The 6,000-nt window shown below is 36.8% G+C and overlaps 1 long non-coding RNA gene across 1 annotated transcript in view; it reads right to left on the minus strand.

Annotated features, from left to right (window-relative positions):
• LOC147371396 (uncharacterized) overlaps window positions 1-4,539 on the minus strand; it is a 43,191-nt gene extending 38,652 nt beyond the window's left edge. The window contains exon 1 of the long non-coding RNA XR_015163541.1: window positions 4,325-4,539. This is a non-coding gene — a long non-coding RNA (uncharacterized LOC147371396). The remainder of the gene's footprint in view (window positions 1-4,324) is intronic.
• Window positions 4,540-6,000: the final 1,461 nt, after the last annotated feature.

The raw sequence follows: 6,000 nt of genomic DNA on the forward strand, positions 1-6,000 counted from the left end.
AAAAACACAAAATTTAAGTGTAGATTTCTTCAAAATCAAGGTAGGAGTTTAGTATGTATTATCCACATTCTAGAGCTAAAGACATTTTTAAATCTCCTGAAATTTGGCATCATCTTAACTTGAATCATCTGCTCAAAAAGCAGGGACAGGAGTAAGAGATACCAGAAAACCTAATCTACCCACCAAGGGTGTACACCCTTTCTCATTAGTGTGAGCCTGTCATGAAAATTTAACCGAGCATTTTTTGTTTTAGGCTTAAGTTTTCTCATGGAAACAATGAAGAGTGGGATAAATTACCTCGTTAGTTCCTTGTAGCATCAGAATAGCCTGTTCTTTTTAATTCTCACTTTTATTATTTGCTCCAAAATCTAAATAAGACTCAACATATGTCCCAGGAACAGAGAGAACTGGCATAAGAATAAAGCAGAAAGCAAAGGAGGCTTCAGGTAAGAATCTAAAGGTACACATGAATCACACGTATTAGGGAAAAAAGGCTCTGTACTCTGTGATGACCCAGATGTATGGATGGGGTGGGTGGAAGGGAGGCTCAAGAGGGAGGGGATATATGCATACTTACGCTGTTTCATAGTTGTTCAGCAGAAACTAACACAGCATTGTAAAACAATTACATTCCAATAAAAAGAGAGAGAAATGATAAAGTGACACTCAGAAGTTAAATATATCTCAAGATGCTGGTAAAACTGTACTCTCAAAATACAGATTTCAAGATGTTAAAAGCATTAAATATCTACAGATTTTTTTTTTTTTTTACAAACTACTGTTGTTTGTGTACTGATCAGTTTTATTGAATTTACATGAATAATACTGGAACTTCAAGTATGTTTGGAGAATTTGAAAGGAAAATACCATTCCTTTGCTCTATGAGAATTGCATTAATTTAGGTAAACCACACTTCCTGGTATCCATTTATCACATACAATATAATAACATTATCACTAACCTTAATACTCATGCCAAAAATGCCTTAGATGAAATAATATAAATTAACTTCTATTCTAAGGTTTTACATTATAATTTCAGAGATAGAATTGTAGGGCAAAAGCAATAACTGGAACCAATAAATGAGAACAATTTCTCTTAATGAGAACAATTTACCTTAAAAAGCACAGAAATATATATTTTTTAGCTTAATAAAAACTTTATAATAGTTTTTTATAGAAAACAGTAACTCTCTGATAAAATATTAATATTCTTTGCATGATTCCAGTAGCAAACAAGAAAAGTTGACAATGCAGTTCCAGAAAATAAGGTGATTGCCAATTGAACATGTGGGAAGAGAAAGTATCCATTTCGCTGAAGGAACATACAGAGTCCTTTTAAGATAAGTACATTTAAAGAAAACCGTTTTGGACAACATTACCTCCATTGTACGTTTTTGGCTTTCTTTCACAAGACTGGGATTTTACAGATGCTCTTAGTACCAGTAGGGGAATCTATACTGGAAATTCTTTCTTTGCCATTTGGCAGAGTACACATAGTAAATAAGTAACAGAGTTAAGATTTTATTTTTGGTTTTTATGTGTGGCTGGCTGAAAAGACAGACTTTTACCATCATGTTGAATTATACTCAACAAAAATAAGGAGAAACAGCTAAGAAAAAAAAAAAAAAGACAAGACGAAAGGAAAGGAAGAACAAATTAAAAAATTAAAATTTCTTTTTGAAACAGCACAGCAAGAGTAGAGGAGCTGGTTAGCAGGGACATTGTTGCATACGATATATATGTTAGCAGCATTATTACATGTTATGTATGTAATCCAGAAATAGGAACAAAATAGTGGAATGAACACACACTCTCTCCCACTCTGTCTGTGATATGATCAAAGAAATATATTCATAACAGCACTGGAGAACAAGAAAGAGTAATGTCAACACCAAAGAGGAAGATCATCGTAAGAGATACGGAGCAGAGAGGTTTGAATTCTCAGGGAAACAAGACCAGAGAATAGCACACAGGAGAGAAGCAGTGTGGAATGAGAGTGATTACAGGGAACTTCAGGCAGAAGGAGGTCAGGGAGCAATTGTCACAGTGATTAATTGGGGCAGTGCATTCAAAGGAACTAGGCTTGTCAGCCAGCCCCCCACCTCTTGAATACATGGAGCTAGACAGAGCAGTGATTGCCCACAGGCTAAAATACAAGACTGGGCTCTGAGACCAGAGAGCTGGGGCAGTTCATTGTCACAAGCAGCCAGTGATATTCACATGTCCTCCTTGCAGGATGTCTTCTTCTGTCTCCACAGTCGCTGGGATGAGCTCCATAATCTGAGCCAATTTCTACTAAAATGTGAACAAGTTATTCAATCTTATATACCAATGAAACTAAGAAGCTGAGATAAGGAAAGATGTGGGATATAAGAAAGCATGGTAAAAAGAACAAAAGAATTAAAAGTGTATTGTTGAACTTAAATTGTTATGCTTAATAGAAAAAAAAATTGTACTAAAATTTCAAATGATCCGCAATTGGGAAGTGATGAAACACAAGGAAATGAAACAGTATTAACATTCTTATTTTGTTTTCTGGGAGCATATAATGCTGATGAGCTCTATTTGTTATCCAAAATTAATTATGTTTAAAGCTATCTCTTAAGAATTTAGGAAACTTACTGGCAGTCCAATGGTTAGGACTCTATGCTTTCACTGCCAAGGGCCAAGTTTCAGTCCCTGCTTGGGGAACTAGGATCCCACCAGCCACGTGGTATGGCCAGAAAAGTAAAATAAAAATAAGTAAATAAATAAATTTAAAGGTAAATCTACTGATTAAACATAGTGAATTAAATACCCATATTTATTTTATTTCCTTTGAAATGCTTCTAAAAACTTTAAAGGAAATTAAGTGCATACATGCACACACTGACACTCTAAATCAATAATACTAATAGCAAAGAACTGAGGAGGAAATGATAGCAAATGAGGTATGCGAAACAAAGAGAGGAAAGGAAAACAGTTGAATAAGTGGTAACATATTTGATAGATTAGATAAAGCTAATTTTTATGCCTGAAGAGAGGAATGCTAATAGGAAATAAGACAATTTGTGCAGAAGAAACCCAGAATGCTTTAGGAACTGAAGGTTCCAAGTATTTCTGAAGATAGGGATGAGAGGGTAAAACTAGAGAAAGGACTCTTCAAAGAAAGTCTAAATAAGGAGCAGTCAGACCCCCAAAGTCCTCCCCTATACCAGCAGCTAGGTGAGTACCTCTTACACATCTAAAAAAGATAGTAGAGATAGAGAATCTACATTTTCTTGTATTAAAATACATCACAACTTCAACTGACAATTACAACACAAATTCAAGCCCACAGGGTTTTTACTTAACCTCTTTGATCTTATATTTGAACGACCTTCTTCCGTGCCAAAAATCTAATTCCCAACACCAACATAATTTCTCATTTTTTTATTCCATAGTATACACATAGTATTCCCTGGTAGCCCAGTTGGTAAAGAATCTGTCTGCAGTGCAAGAGACTGGGGTTCAATCCCTGAGTCGGGAAGATCCCCTGAAGAAGGAAATGGCAAACCACTCCAGTGTCCTTGCTGGAAAATTCCATGGACAGAGGAACCTGGTTGGCTGCCGTCCATGGGGTCACAAAGAGTCAGACACAACTGAACAACTAACACACAGAGGGAGGGAGAGAAGGAGAGAGAGAATCTAAAACAGTAACAATACTATCATCAACAATAAAATTAGAAAACGCAGTTTAAAATTTTTTTGACATTCCCCCCACCCTCCTGCTCCCTTAGGGTATTTCTACAGATGAGTTAGCCACTTGAAGTACTTTCTCTCTGAGTTTATGGTATTAATTTGAGACTCGTGTTCATTTGTGCCATTTTGCTTTCAATTTTTAAAGATTGCTTTGTCTTGAGAATAGCTTTGCTTTACAGTTATGTAAAATGCTTGTGTGTTTTTTAAATTTAAATCAGAAACAAAAATATATTCACACATTTACCTTTTAACCCTGTCCCCTCCGACCTCATTTCCTCTCTCACTCCCTCAAAGTATCTTCTTCCTGAGTCTTTTTTTTAATATAAGCAAATTTATATTCAGACTACCTTATTCTCAGAGCTGCATACCATAAACACTTCTTGCACCATGATTTTTTTAATTAACAATAATTGTAGAGATCATTCCATAAGCTTACTAATTTTTGAAAAGTATGTTATTTTGTAGCCCACGTGAAAAATTTGGCTATAAAATAGGAGCATTAGTGGCCAGCTGCTGGAAAAAAAGATTTAATCCAAATGCTTAAAAAATATATATATGCAGATTTTTGGAGCTTTGTAGTAAACCTTTAAAAAATGACTCACCAGATTCACAGCATCGTGCTGGGAAAAATTAGAGTAGGTGGCTTTTCTTCTGAGAGGCATACACAGTGTACAATTTTACCATGCAAAATGCTTCTGCTACTACAATTTTCCTTTGCTTTGCCTTTTTGAAAAGTAATGTTCCTTCCTATTTTAGCAGCACCATTTGCATGCCTATTATTCACATTGAACTGGGATTTCCATTTTTATCTTCCTTTTGTTACTTGTTTTCATTCCAGCACTTTCTCTTCTTGCTCTTTGCCTTTCCTTTATCTTGCCCTTAAATGGAGGCCTCATGCTATGGGAAAAGTGCCATGACCTTATCCTCCATCAAGCCAGGCCTTGTCCCAATTTAATAAGATAAGTTCCCCTGAACCACTGCCAACACAGCTAGGATGTCCCACACATGTTTGCTATGGAAACACCTTCATGACTAACAGTCTCTCAAATTAAGGTATTTTCAAATCGAAGCAAGAAGTGGTTTTCATTTTTTAAAAAAACATATCCTGCAGCTAAGGAAAAAATATACTAATTTTCTAAAAGTTGTAAGTTGCTATACTAATATATCCAGCTTCTCTGAGAAGTAGAATCTTAAACAACCCTGACTCCAAGGTATATACATAATAAAAGCAAGAGTTCATGAATACTCACCTGTGTCTTTGAACAGCCTCTGTTCTCTTCTGTTGTGTGTTTATATGGTCATGTGTTGGAGTTGTGCCAAGGTCTTTCCTTAGAACAGAAGTGTGGACACTGAAGACCCCGCATGATTTGGATGCCGCCAAATCACCAGATATCCCACCACTTTCCATCTCACACTATAATGGCACGTTATTGATTCATAGACTTCTATAGACCCACAGGCCATTTTGCCTTTGTTCAAGCTATTGCCTTTGCCTGAGAAGACTGGATCTATTTTCCAGGTGAATCTCCCTTTCATTCTTAAACACCTTGGTCAGGCACTTCCTTCTCTAAGATTTCTCTGGCATACCCTTTTCTCCTGCCCAGGGACAGCTGATTATTTCCTTTTAATTTCTTACATGCCCTTAGAACTGGGGCCATTTAGAGGGAAGAAGAGACTGTGTTTTATTTATTAAGTTCCCCAACCCCTACCCCCATACCCAACAAGCATGGGTTCTGCTCAATAAAAGATGCTGAATTAAATGACTGAATGAGTAAATGGGCATGTGGTATCCTTTGTTTTATTGTTTAGTTGTGAAAGTGAAAGTCGCTCAGTCTTGTCTGACTCTTTGTGACCCCGTGGACTATACAGTCCATGGAATTCTCCAGGCCAGGATACTGGAGTGGGTAGCCAGACAGCCAACCATCTCAAGAATCCTCTATGTCCATCTAGGGCCTTCATATATGATTCTACCATGCTGCTAACAATCAGTCCAATTTTGCTTCTGCCATGTCCCTCTAATCTTCACTTTTCATACCCTGCCTTCCACCCCTAACTGAAAGCTGGCCTGTCCAATAGGTGATGCCTACAGATCTCAAATGGCAAGTTACTAATCTGATCAATTTATCTATCCCAAGGAGGGAAGAATAGAGTGGTGGCTCCCTAGCTGATTAAAAGAATCACCCAGATGAAATTATGAATGGCTTTGTTCTTACCTGGTGCTATTCAGTAGGTCTCAGTTTGACAAAGGATCTCTCTGTCCTTTTTAAAGCATCTTCCT

The sequence above is a fragment of the Bos grunniens genome, chromosome 5 (assembly GCF_055505025.1).
Source record: "Bos grunniens cultivar Pamir isolate PY7600 chromosome 5, Bosgru_T2T1.0, whole genome shotgun sequence".
Classification (NCBI taxonomy): domain Eukaryota; kingdom Metazoa; phylum Chordata; class Mammalia; order Artiodactyla; family Bovidae; genus Bos; species Bos grunniens.